This window comes from Gobio gobio, assembly GCF_949357685.1.
Source record: "Gobio gobio genome assembly, chromosome: 20".
Classification (NCBI taxonomy): Eukaryota; Metazoa; Chordata; class Actinopteri; order Cypriniformes; family Gobionidae; genus Gobio; species Gobio gobio.
The window spans coordinates 43,064,767-43,079,666 of NC_137113.1; the positions used below are offsets into that span (position 1 = coordinate 43,064,767).

Consider the following 14,900-nt stretch of genomic DNA (forward strand, 5'->3'; position numbering starts at 1 on the left):
ATGTCCCAAAATACCCCAAAGAACCTCTCAGGAGAGCGAAGATACAGAGTCCTGAAAACATAGTTTTAAAAATGTTTCACCCTTCTCGAGGGGGACTCACCACTCGCTCCTCGCGGTGCTTCAAACCCAGCCTTCAAGCTAGTATACGACCACCGTGCTGAGGGGGCGCTTTCACCAAACAAACCAGGCGGGCCGTCAGAATCGTACATTTTCTGCTCATCATAGGCCCACCGGCCTGATGTAAAGTGCCCAGGGGAAATAAAGGAGGAAGGGAAAAAGGCAGCGCTCATCTGCACGTCCTAGGAGGCGGAGTCCGCTGCCTGCGCTGGTTCCGGTTACCAGCCCCGGCTTCCTTCCTCCTCTTGTTGCGGGTGTCCCGCCTTCTCTGCTCCCCAGTCCTCCGTGGAGGGGGCGCTCGAGAGGCGACGCTGGCTCGCTGATCCCGCCTCCAGTCCTCAGACTGGGATGGGCCAGGGACACCCGACTGCCTGGGCGCGGTCCCGGACCTCAGCGGAATGCACGTTCTAAACGCCCCCGAGCGCGCCTTTGCCTCCCTGAACTTTCCCACCACCACCTCAACGGAGGTGCCAAAAAGTTCAGAGGGCGAAACTGGTGCATCAAGGAGAAAGGATTTCTCTTTCTCCCCGATATCCGCCAGGTTCAACCACAGATGTCTCTCTGTGGCCACCATCGCTGCCATCGAACGACCGATGGCGAATGCTGTTTGCTTGGTAGCCCGGAGAGCAAGATCCGTGGTCCGGCGCAACTCTGCCACTGCATCAGGGGTTAATCCCTCCCCCTGATTGAGGTCCCTCAGAAGGTCCGCCTGGTAGGCTTGCAACACCGCCATGGTGTGTAAAGCCGCCCCGGTGTGACCCGCCGACATGTACGCCCTGCCGTTCAGATGCGAGGTCTTTCTGAGAGGTTTCATCATCAGGGTGGGAGCCCTTAGTGTCGATGACCGCCCGGAAGCGAGATAGTTCGCAAACGTCTCGTCCACAGGTGGCACCGACACATACCCAGCCTTGGATAATCCCTCGACATCAGCGAAATTAGCCCGCTGATGTCGATGGATGCGGGCTGAATAAGGTTTCTTCCATCCCTTCGAGATCTGCTGGTGGAGATCCGGAAGAAATGGAAGACTCCCGGGAGCTGGGCGGTCATGAGCGGAGAGAAACCGGTCGTCCAATATATTCGGACGAACAGCCTCTCTCCTCACGCGCTGCCAAGGCAGCTGCAGTCTACCTACAGCGCGTTCCATGACCTCCAACAGCTCCCTGTACATGGGACAGGATGGTTGAGAAGCCTCAGCCTCAGCTGACTCATCAGCCTCTTCAACCATCCTCTGCTCAAATGGAAGAGCAGCAGACGAGGAGGAGGAGCCCAGATCTCGCTCCTCCTCCGAGGTCTGCCCCTCGCGATTTGGATCGTCATCTGCGAGCACCACACCAGTCTCCAGGCGACGAGCCAGATCCATCTGGGAACCCCAGGACTTAAGACGCCGCTCAGCCTCAGCTTGAGCAGAGCCGTCCCCAGACGCTGAACCGTCTCCCCTCGAGAAGAGGGCCAGACGAGAGCGGTAATGCAGTTTGCACAGGAAGCTCCCTCGAGAACATCCCGTGCATGCTCCTCACCTAGACAGTACACACAGAGTGTGTGTGTATCTACAGGCATAAGATACCTGGTACACAGCTCCACACATCTGCGGAAGTGGCGGTTATTCTGAGCACACTTCTTCATCTTTGTTGACGCTTTACTGACACAGGCAAACAGTCACTGAAAACGAAAAGATGCTGTCATGATGGCAAGGCGCCCTTTTATACTTCCTGGTCGCACCTTGATGACATCAGAGGCTGTCACCGGTCAATAGGATTGACGTTTTTTGATTGTGATTTCAGGCTGGAGGCGTTCCCCGTAGCGTCAGCTGACGCAGCGCAAGTTCCCTTTCGAAAGGGAACCATAATTTTCATTACTCAAAACTATATACACTGCCCGGCCAAAAAAAAATATATATATATATGTTTTGTTGATTTCAATAGGCAAATGCTTAAGAGTCTAAGACTATATCATTATTGCAATGAATATTATGTTTCTAGCATGTTATGTGTTTGCCAATAGTTCTTCTAACCCTAATTGTTGGAGTGTGTTGCTTTTAATTTCTTAAACAACCATGTAGAAAGACACATCATGGCCATATTCCAGGATGACAATGTCTAGATTCATCAGGCTCAAAGTGTGAAAGAATGAGCGTGGAGCAAGGAGCATGAAGAATCATTTTTACACATGAATTGAGTCCAGACCTTAAATTCATTGAAAGTCTTTGAGATGTGCTGGAGGAAACTTTACAGAAGGACTCTTGCATTGGCAATACAAGATCTTGACCAAAAATTGATGCACCTCTTGATGGAAATAACCACAACATTTATTTATTACATACGGTAATAATCATTGTAGTAGACTTGGTCGGCATTACTGGGAACGCCCACAAAAACGTCATATCCGTGTATGCCTTGGGGGAAAACAATCCATCTGAATTAACGCGCATAGACTTTTTTAGATGCTTTACCTTCACTTTTTGTAATGATTACGAATGATTTTTGCTTTGTGCAATGCCAAAAAGTTGCTGTGTGGTGTTCTGCACCTCTAATAAGTTAAATCTGAAGTTTTATACTGCCGAATAACAGACAGAGCCGTTCGTCAATTCCGAAAGCCTGTGCAATACGTCCATTACAATTAAACATTTGCACTACATGATGATGTATTATTGTAAAAATGAAAAAAAAAAGAGATTTTATTACTGCAATGGCAAAAGTTTGTTTAACAAAAACACCAATATAGTCATAAGTTTGTCACAGGACTTGAACTGCGTCAAAAAGCAGTCATCTTGTCATTAAAGCAATTTTCCTCCATGCTGACTCCGCCCCCACACCACGCCCCCAGCTATGACACGACACCGACCAAATCTATGATGATCCAATCATTGACTCTTAAGTATTTACCTTTAATCCAAACCACAACTTTTTTTTTGGCCAAGCAGTGTATATATAATTTCAGATAGTTGCCATGGCAACATTTCTAATTTTTGTCATCGTTCAAAAAATAAAAAAATAATTAACTTATCCAGATAAATCGCACCATCCGGATAGAGTGAATTTGATTGTGGTTGGATGAGAAGTATAAACATATACCATTCCGACACCCTATGGGTTTGTATGCGATCCATCGCACCTGCACATGAAAGTAATCACGTAATGCTCGGTACACATATGGTTCTTTAATGTATTTGCATTGTACTAAAAGTTGTTCATTTTCAATGGGCATATACGGCTAAAACAGGTAGCCTAGTGCATCCCCAAATTTTCAATATTAACATTTTAATATAACATTATAGTCATTATGGCCTTTAGAAAAATGTTTTTTTGAGGAAGGGGGTAGTGCTCTATAAGCCCCTGTGACGCAACCATTTTAATGTCATTTTTTCCCCTTACTTTTAATCTTTAAGTAGTTTTTAAACCAGTACTTTTACACTTTTACTTGAGTAAAAAGCTTGAGTTGATACTTCAACTTCTACAGAAATCTTTTTGAACCCTAGTTTCTATACTTCTACCTGAGTAATGAATGTGAATACTTTTGACACCTCTGCCGTTTGAACACTGGCTGGTTATGTAGGCTACTGGCTGGTTATGTAGGCTACTTGCTCAAAAATTTAATTTGGATCATTTTTAACCAAAATAAGTTACGGACTGCAGCTTTAATTATACTAAACATTGGGTCTGGGGTCATCTAAGTCTGGAATGAAAAATGCTTTTATTTAGTACATACATTTAAGTCATTAGCAATAATTAAATCTGGACTCAATTTTCTAAAAATACATATTTTCTGCATTTCTGCACATTGGTTTCATTACATGATATAATATATTGAGGTGAGCTGTGCTGCCAGATAACACAATAAAAGGACAAATCTTGTTTAAACACACTTTCAGTACCTTGCCTCATCATAAAAAGATCAAATTATCTGATATTTTAAGAAACGTAATTGACCATGACACGTTTTGTGTTTTTCAAATACGTAGTGAATATATATATAATTTTTTTTCATAGAAATAATACAATATTACTTTATTTTCATGAGTTTTATTCTTAATTAATGAGCCTGTTTCTTCAGTGTGATATCAGGACAGTTGCATTGCTTTTATGAATTGCATTTGTAGGAATGTTTTAATAAAAATTTAGATCCAGACAAAAAAGCATCCTGCCTCTGATCCATTTACCTTTATCAAAATGTCCCAGCAAAATAGGTTCCAGGCCCTGTGAATTTAAGCAAGGCCCTAGATGAGGGGCCTCATTTATAAAATGTTGCGTTCATCTTACGATCATTTCTCAAATGTGCACACATGTGATCAGTGTTGGGGAAAGTTATTTTGAAAAGTAATGCATTACACCAGTGTTTCTCAAACTTTTTATACCAAGTACCGCCTCAGAAAATATTTGGCTCTCCAAGAACCACCATAATGACCAACATTAAAATACAGTAGGGTAGTAATTATATTTATAAATAATGAATTATAATTATAAATTATAGTAGGCCTAACTATTCAGCTACAGCTCTGCACAGTTCAAAAAACTTTCAAAAACGTTTATTCCTAATTAGAATATCTATTATTGTCAGCCACTTTAACATTGTAAATACACAGATTGTAGATTAAAGGTCCCGTTCTTCGTGTTTTTTTGAAGCTTTGATTGTGTTTACAGTGTGCAATATAACATGTGTTCATGTTTCGCGTGTAAAAAAACGCAGTATTTTTCACACAATTTACTTATCTGTACGCCGCTGTTTTCAATGTCCTAAAAATGGCTGATGAGTTCCTTGTTCTATGAAGTCCCTCCTTCAGAAATACGTAACGAGTTCTGATTGTGCCAGCGGTTCCGGTGTTGTGATTTGACCGCAGCTTAGCGAACGTGGCACGGTTCCTGTGTTGTGATTCGACAGCAGCTTAGCGCACGTAACTTGCATGGAAAGGTCACGCCTCTTAACGGGAGATGTATGCGCTTAATGATCTCTACAGAGTCCCTGGGAAAGCCAAACAAAGGTGATTTGACTCCGGGATGAAAATAATAGCGTCTCGAGGACATGGCGACAAACACAGTCAAACGCAACAATTCCTTTTCTCCACGCGACACTTCCTCTTCTCCACGTGGGACAGCAACAAGACCACGCCCCCTTTTTTCGCGTATTCTTATGGCCGGAGGTTAGTCTGTTCTACTGTTCTACTGAGGTAATTAATGAAGGAAGTACCAGGATGTAGTCCAAGCCGGCCGTTCGCTGTAGGCTTTGAAAAGGAACTTCTGTTAAATAAAATATCTCGCTTGGCATTGAACTTTGAGCTTTATAATTTTACAGGTATTATTTATGCTCTAACAGCAACATTACACACTAACTAAAGTTTGAACAATGGGATCACGAAGAACGGGACCTTTAAAACTGTACTGCACTTAAATTTAAAAAAGCTCAAATAAAGATTAAATTAAAATGTGTTTTAACATTCCTTTAGTTAGTGATTCCTCTGTGTACCATTAGAGGCAGCCTGAGTTCCACTATTGGTACTCGTACCACACTTTGAGAAACACTGCATTACACTATTGTGTTACTCCCTTAAAAAGTAACTAATTGAGTTACCTAATTACTTTTTAAGAAAAGTAATGCGTTACGTTACTTTTGTGTTACTTTTTCTCACCTGGGCTGGGCTTGTTTATTTTATTTTATTTTATACAAAAAAGTTCTATTTTTGTGCAAATGTAAAGACCTCTTCATACCAAATTGTAAGTAATAAGCCTCATGCTGCGTTCACACCAAACGCGAATAGAGCGTCAAAATCGCGTCTACCATGTCTAATAGGATGCTTGAACATTTTGAATCCATTCGCAAATAGACGCGCGTTCAAGACGATCCAGGAGCTGCGCCTGGATGACAGCTCACTCTCACTCATGTATGTATATTTTAGGCTACAATAAAACGAAATATGTCATAAAACACCACTCTGCCTCTTTTCATTTTCATTAAAAAAATATTTACACATTAATAGCCACACAAATGTGGTTCAAGCAAGGCATACCTGGATCATCTTCACTGAATATATTTATAACAAACTAAATATAAAACACAACCATGCCTCTTTTCGTTTACATTTAAAAATAAAATAAAAATAAACACATTAACATGTGGTTCAGAAAATAATTGTGCATTAATATGATTATCACTGTAATAAAATTAAATATGACAAACACAACTCAGTCTAAAAAAATAAAGTTATGAAACTTCACTTTGCCCTCAGTCAAAACGATTTGGCAAGCAACAAATTATAGATTCATGAGATCAAAGATCACCCGGAGACATCAGAGCCAGTGGCAAATGCCAGAAGGACTAGCCGAGGAAAGGCTGCTCTTGCTGGGGTTAACCAGCGCTGAGCGCCGCTGATCGACTGGATCTCCGAGAATGCCAGATAAAATTTTCTAATAGGCGATCTCTTTATAAATAAACCACAGATTTGAGCTTCAAACAAGTACATTCTCGCCTGAAAAAGTCTTAAAACCCCATTTTGTTACACAATAACAGTAGTATTTTTAAATTACGCTGGGTTTCCCAACCGCTATTGAGTTGCCATTAGTTTATCACCACGTGACAGCAGCAAGCAGGCTCCTGATTGGTTAACGCGGCGCGAATTGACGCCAAAGTTCAGATTTTTCAACTCGGGCGTCAGGCGCGAATCCGCTTCAAACGCGTGAATGCACAAAAAGTACCACTCGCGGAAGACGCTCAATTCGCGTCAAATTCGCATCATGGGGCAGAATCGCGTCCATCACGCTGCGCAAAACGCGTCTTTCACGCTGCAGGACCTCCAGACGCGTGTCAACGCGCCTTTCCATTGACTTAACATTGAAATCACTCATTCCAGACGCTCTATTCTCGTTAGGTGTGAACGCAGCATCAGGCTGAGGTAAAAATGCTAATTCACCAATGAACAGTAGAGGGCGCAGCTCTGCTGTGCTGTGCTGCCATTCTGGATAATGGAAGAATGGACGCAGGAGAAGAAAAAAAAATTACCAATAAAAACATTTTGCTCATGGTTTAGCTGAATCAAAGGTGATCATTTAACTGAGCATAACAAATATTTGTTTTATTAAACATTTAATTATTGGAGGTTTGCATAGTTCTCTGATTTTGCATTTACATTTTTTTTGGCAGACGCTTTTATCCAAAGCAATTTACAAGGACCTTATTACAGGGACAATCCCCCTGGAGCAATATGGAGTAAAGTGCCTTGCTCAAGGACTCATAGGTGGTGACCGCTGGAATCAAACCAGCAACCTTCTGCATATCAGTTCCATGGTTTAACCCACTGGACCACCATCTCACATTTGACTGATTTTATTCATTTTGAGGAATACTGAATCTTTGTTGTGCAAGTGAGATGAACAAATGCTCACATTTAGTCTAGAACCATCATGTTTACACACAACGCCTCTCCACTTACTCTCGATTTTTCTCAACATGGGGACAGGAGAGCTGTCAGTCAAGTAAATGTGAAAAAGTAACTTGCATTACTTTTTTGAAAAAGTAACTTTTTTGTATTTGATATTTTGTTGTAAATTTTAAAAGTAATGTGTTAATTTACTAGTTACATGAAAAAGTAGGCTAATCTGATTACGCAACTCAAGTTACTTGTAATGCGTTACCCCCCAACACAGCATTTGATTCAGAGAACGAACATCTCTTCCACATGTGAAATAATTATCCTGAAATTTTGCTCAGCTGAATGGTTTCCGCCTAATTAATGTCATTAACATATAAAGTAGCACCAGTCAACGTCTAAATCCTTTACTTGAGAACTCCGAGTGGCTGGAATTGCTTAAATTTCCAAATAATCTCTGCCACGAGCAAAAGTGCACAAGTCGGCTTATAGACCCTGACATGGCGCTAAGCATTTTCCACATCAAAGACGTTTTAAAAATATGAAGATTGCCGTGTTCAACTTGTTTTATAAATGAGGCCCCACATGTGTCAAACTCCGCTGGAGGGCCCCTTTCCTGCAGAGTTTAGCTCCAGAACATCTGCCTGGAAGTTTCTGGTAATCCTGAAGATCTTGATTAGCTGGTTCAGGTGTGTTTAACTAGGGTTGGAGCTGAACTCTGCAGGACAGCAGCCCTCCAGGAACTGAATTTGACACCCTGAACGTATTGAAGCTCTGCCACGCTGTGTGTTAATGCCCCCAAGTGGATCCTACTTGTCATGGCAGCTAGAGATCATATGGACTACATACAGCATATCTCAAGCTGCCTTCATGATATAACTTAATGAATTTAGAAAAATCTTCAAGTCAAATGGATTACAATTCAATATTTTGAACAATGCAATAGATTGACAGTAAAAGCTATAAATAATGAATTCATATAATTAAAATAATTTCATTACATCCTTGAACTTGATAAAAAAAAAATCTTAAAAATAATAAATTTTAATATATTTGTACATTAAACCTGCATAGATCATGTCTTTTACCATGTGAAGCTGCTCTTAAAGGGTTGTCCATCCAAAAATGAATCATTAATTACCGGTACTCTCACCCTCATGTCGTTCCAAACTTCGAAACACAAATTAAGATGTTTTTTTTTTATTCAGGATTTTCATTATTGGGTGAACTAACCCTTTAAGTAAGATTTGGATATTTGATAAGTGCTTTGAGACAGTCCATGTAAAATAAGGCCATTGACACAACAGCTATTGCCAGTCGAGGCCTATATGAAGACACCTGGATAAAGCAGTACTATGATTGACAGCAACCACGATGAAGCACTCATCTGGAAGGCTCCGCTGAAGTCACAGGAACAGTCTCTTCCTCTTTGACGTGGATTGTCTGGAAGTTTGGTTGGTTCTGGACACATCATCCAATCAACTGCGGTCGATTTGTGACTGACACTGTCTTGGTCCAGTCCTCCGCTCTCCAGCACCCAATACGAGTTGTTCTTGAAGAAATAGGCATCTCCTGAGAGGAAAATAAAGAAGAAGGATCACAGGCATGATGGGAAAAAGTTGCCTTCTATGAAACACTCAGGGAGAGGACAATCCCCCTAAACCCTCAATCACTATTCCCTGTTAGTCCACTAATACAGTGAATGAAAACGACTGAGCGAATTCAGACAGCCGTTGAGTGTACAATGGTTGTACACTCGTTATTGCGGTGCAATATGGGATTGAAGGAGTGCACTCGATAACGTCCACTATGGTTTCAGACACCACTACAAATGGCTGTCCCATCAAATAATGCTCTATTTGAGGGTATGGGGGCGATTTCATATTCAGCCAGTGTTTTTTTAAATACAATTTTGCCGTTTTCAATCCAATAATAAGTGAAGATGATAATGTTAAAAATCATTGTTGATAATAATCATTTCATTTGTCACACTAGACACTAGACATGACATGGACACTCACTAGACATGGAAGATCAAGCTGAGTGCATTGTGGGATATACTTTTCTGCAAATTTTTTGGCAATTATAGCACAGTAGTCATGCCAGATAGGAAAGATCGGGGAAGATGAACAATGTGTTTACTTTTAAATGAAAACATTTAGATGATGCATCGTGTTATTAAGGTAAATAAGGAAAAACATTTGCTAATTTAGTTCTCATATTTTTTTTCAAAACTCTCATATTTGTGAACAAACGTAAAATTACTACTGAGGTAAGATGGCCACCTACAAGGGTAACTTTTACAGAATGTTTAAATGACATATCATTTTAACTAATATTTATATATATTTTAAATGGTCATTAATGTCAAACGCTAAACCATCTTTTCAGTTTCTCAGTAAAAGAGATTCATACAAAGGACTTGTATTTTCATATGCCTGTATACATTATACAATTTTAATTGCCCATATTTTAATTGAATATATTTAATGATAGCAACATTATAAATTCAAATTAAATGATTTCACTCAATTAGCCTATAGGTTTATGAATGAATGGATGAGTGAATGAATGAATGGTAAAGTTGTCTGAAATGTAACTTAAGGAATTATTGAATAATAACCCCATGAATTAATTATTATATAAATATTAATACAAATAAAGTTTCTGCTCTCTAAATCTCACATATGTTGATATTCAGAATTCAATTTTATTGTCATTACACAAGTACAGGTACAAGGCAACGAAATGCAGTTTAGTTCTAACCAGAAGTGCAATAGCAGCAAGTGCAGGATATACAACGTTTGCATAAGATGAGGAATAGCAGTGGATTAAGGTAGTACAATAAAGTATGGACAGAAGCTATCCGAAAAAAAGTGTAAAAGTGCAGTGGAAAGTGATTGCATATTACAGTTAGAAGTACGGTGCAAAATGCATATGTAAACAGTTGGTACTGTAATAAACAGTCGGTAGTGCAAATTGTCATTCCAGTAGTGCAAATAACAAGTGAAGGCAGATGTGAGGTGGGAGAGGAAAGTTAGCAGTATATGAGGGAAGTGGATCAACGGGGGTTCAGCTCTGGGGGGGGGGGGGGGGGACTGTTCTTTAGTCTACTGATCCTGGTCCGGAGGCACCTGAAACGCCTGCCGGAGGGCAGGAGAGAAAACAGACTGTGGGCTGGGTGAGAGGAGTCCTTAAGGATGCTGCGAGCTCGATGCAGACAGCGTTTCCTCTGGATGTGCTCGATGGCAGGCAGTGGAGTCCCTGTAATGCGCTGGGCAGTTTTCACCACTCGCTGCAGTGCCTTGCGCTCCACAGAGCAGCTCCCAAACCATACTGCGACACAGTTGGTCAGGATGCTTTCTATTGCGCAGCGATAGAAGTTCACAGGGATAGCCGAGGAGAGCTGATTCTTCCTCAGTGTCCTCAGGAAGAAGAGGCGCTGGTGAGCCTTCTTGACCAGGCTGGAGGTGTTGGTTGTCCACGACATATCCGCCAAGATGTGGATCCCCAGGAACTTGAAACAGGAGACACGCTCAACAGCCATTCCATTGATGTGGATGGTGTCGTGTGTGCCTCTTGACTCTTTCCTGAAGTCCACGATGAGCTCCTTCGTTTTGGTAGGGTTGAGGAGCAGGTTATTATCAGTGCACCATGTGGCCAGGTGCTGGATCTCCTCCCTATAGGCAGTCTCATCGTTGTTACTGATGAGACCAATCACCGTAGTGTCGTCCGCAAACTTGACGATGGAATTAGATCCATACACAGGCTTGCAGTCGGAGGTGAAGAGGGAGTAGAGAAACGGGCTTAGCACACAGCCCTGTGGTACACCAGTGTTAAGTGTGATGGACGCGGAGCAGGTGAATCCTGATCGAACATCCTGGGGTCTGTCAGTTAGGAAGTCCAAAATCCAGTTACACATTGAGGTGTTGATTCCCAGGTCTCCAAGTTTGGCTATTAACTTGGTTGGGATGACAGCGTTGAATGCTGAGCTGAAGTCAACAAACAGCATGCGTGCATAAGTGTTCTTATTGTCCAGATGTGGATGGTAGAGAATCTTTTAGGTGTTCCAGGACCAGCCTCTCAAAGCACTTCATAACGATGGGTGTGAGTGCTACAGGGCGGTAGTCATTAGGGCACCTCGGGCTAGAGTGTTTTGGCACTGGCACAATGGAAATGCATTTAAAGCATGTTGGTACAGCTTGGGCAAGAGACATGTTGAAAATGTCTGTAAAAACCCCAGCGAGCAGCTCCGCACATGCCCTGAGAACACGTCCAGGGATGTTGTCTGGTCCAGCAGCCTTGTGCGCCCTGATCCGGCTCAGTGCCTTGCAGACATCTGTGGAGGACAGTGTGATTGGCAGGTGGTCAGCTGAGGGTTTGAGCTTGGTGGCAGTTTCTCTGTTGTCTCTTTCAAAGCGAGCATAAAAGTAATTTAGCTCGTTCAGGAAGATGACATCAGTGACTGCGGGGGTGGAGTGGGTGGGTTTGTGATCACTGATGGCCTGAATGCCCTGCCACATGCGTCGAGGGTCAGAGTTGGAAAAGTGTCCCTCTATCTTTAGCTTGTAGCAGTGCTTGGCCTTTTTGATGCCCCTCTTCAGGTTTACTCTGGATGTGCATCTCCTGATCTGAAGGCAGTGTTGCGTGACTTCAACAGGAGTCGCACTTCCTTGTTCATCCCAGGCTTGTAATAGTAGTCTACGGTACTACTATGAATCTTTTTGTGGTAAAAAAGATACAAAGATGTATTTTTAAGGGTACTGCCCCAGTGACAAGCTGTTGTACCCATAAAGGTACAAATTTGACACCCTATTTCTCAATGTGTACCCTCTCCCTAGGTGATGATGTCATCAGGGTTACTGGGCACGCCCTTCCAGAGGGAGGAATGTCTGGGATATTCTGCGCCTGGACGACGCTTCTCAGTCTCTGTGCCTTCAGAGAACCTCCAGAACTCTCCACAGCTGAAGACGTAGGTTTTTCCATTATGTGCCCAAATGAAGGCTGCCTCCACCCTCTTCACTTCCTTTCCCTCACGAGCGATCAGCCCCAAGTTGGGCATTGGGGCATTTTTGCATTTCTAGTTCCATTGTCCTGAAGTCAATGGCTGCATCCGAAAATGTATACTTTCCTACTATATAGTAGGAGAAGAACAAAAGTAGTTTGAATTCATAGTACTCATAAAAGAGAATGCAAAGGCCTTGTCCCAAATGGCACCCTAAACACTTGCGGTCTTCCTACGAGTCCGCACTTTCGTGACATAACGCCACTTTAACTGTCGGGAAGAAGTCTGCTACGGAGCTCGCTTCAATGCAGGCTCAGCAAAAGTGTGCATCGAGGGGGCATGTCGACCACAAAGGAGACACTTGCGAGTACCCTTCTGAGACCTAAAATGACAATTGGGACACCCATGCGGTCTGGTGGACTTAATGGACACACGCAGCAGCCATTGTAACTCCATAAATGCATATGAAGTGTGCCATTAGGGACAGGGCAAAAAAGCCCCCGGATGACCTGCTACTTCCGGCGAGATTCTGAAGTGTGCATATGATGGACACTTTACAATCCAATGAGGCCAGTGGAGAGGATTTGTGAATGACAGTGAAGCGACGTAACTGAGTAGTTCACATAATAATGACAACATGGCAGATGTAGTGTGACCGGATTCATACAACACACGCGCATAATTTATAGCACATTTTTTTTAGCGGTTGTGAAGAAATTACTTATTCAAAATAAGTACCTACTCAAGAGAGTATGTGATTTTGGACGCAGTCATTTTTTATAGGTCTATGGTTAAATGTCTAAAATAAGGTCTGTGGTGAACACAAGCTCAAGATATTTTCTCGTTTTATACAACATAAAATGCATCAAAAATGCCCCACTCGTGATTTTTTTAAAAGCTTTTTTTTGTGTTGTAAAAGGCAGATGCTTACAACTGAGTAAATGGGACTACAGAGGTTGTCGGGGCATTAAATATCATCAGTTGAACAGTAAACCCATTCGCTCACTAGTCATTTTCACAGCCTCATTTTGTTTGTAATCGCACTCTTGCAAACGATTCGAACCCACTTTATATTAGGTGGCCTTAACTAATATGTACTAACATTTTAATTAATCATTTGATACAATGCACTTATTGTGTACATACATGTTTTTACATTGTACTTACATTTTCAAAAATAACTGCATGTAATTACATCTGTAGTTAGATTTATAATTACACTGTTCACACTTCCCTTACACATAACCCAACCCTTAAACTTACCCATACCGCAACACCTGTCCCTAACTTTAACCTTAAACTTACCCATACCCCCACACCTGTCCCTGACTTTACCCTTATACCTACCCATCCCACCACACCTGTCCCTAACTTTACCCTTAAACTTACCCATACCACCTCACTTGTCCCTAACTTTACCCTTAAACTTACACATCCCACCACACCTGTCCCTAACTTTACCCTTAAACTTACCCATACCACCACACCTGTCCCTAACTTTACCCTTAAACTTACACATCCCACCACACCGGTCCCTAACTTTACCCTTAAACTTAAACATCCCACCACACCTGTCCCTAACTTTACCCTTAAACTTACCCATACCACCACACCTGTCCCTAACTTTACCCTTAAACTTACCCATACCACCACAACTGTCCCTAACTTTACCCTTAAACTTACACATCCCACCACACCGGTCCCTAACTTTAACCTTAAACTTAAACATCCCACCACACCTGTCCCTAACTTTACCCTTAAAGGTCCCATGGCATGGCATTTTTCTATTATTTTATAGTGTTTCCTGAGGTGTACTTATATTATTAGTATGATTTTTACATCATAAAATGTCATAATTTAGAAATAAAAGGCATTTTTTCTATACTGCTGTTTGCCCTGTGGCTGAAGGCCCTGCTTCAAGAGGCGTGTCTGCTGTGAGACTTCAGTAAAAACGCCCACTGTTGTGATTGGCTGACATCTTTGCATTTTAAATGAGCGGAGGGGGCGTGGTTTAACGAGGCACGAGCAGGCACGAGTCTGCCAGAGAGACGGATGGACCTGTGTTCACTTCTCATCCGTTCTCTCAGCATGTCTCAGTTCAGGGTGAACTGTTGTAGTTACTAGCATATACTTCAGGTTATTAGTTTATTTCTAGTCGGAGGGGCTGTCACTCATGTCAGAAAGTTAGTAACTTTAGTAAATTATGGATCAGCGCTGACTCGAGACGCGAACCGTTTAGAACGATTCAGTCCGATTTGGTGAACTGGTTCGGTTCACTAAAAAGAACCGATTCAAAAGAATGATTCGTTCGCGAACCGGACATCACGGAGACGAAGCGATTGCTAACAAAGTTATTTATAGTAACTACTGAGTTATGAGAGCGCTGTCAGTCAGCGCGAGTTTATTGTGTTTGTATCTGAGAGT

General features: G+C 42.1%; 1 pseudogene across 1 annotated transcript in view; it reads right to left on the reverse strand.

The window, feature by feature from the left end:
• Nucleotides 1-8,795: 8,795 nt before the first annotated feature.
• Nucleotides 8,796-14,900, reverse strand: part of LOC307144223 (matrix metalloproteinase-25-like) — a 37,863-nt pseudogene continuing 31,758 nt past the window's right edge. The window contains exon 9 of the transcript in view: nucleotides 8,796-9,043. The product of the transcript in view is annotated as a matrix metalloproteinase-25-like (transcript). The remainder of the gene's footprint in view (nucleotides 9,044-14,900) is intronic.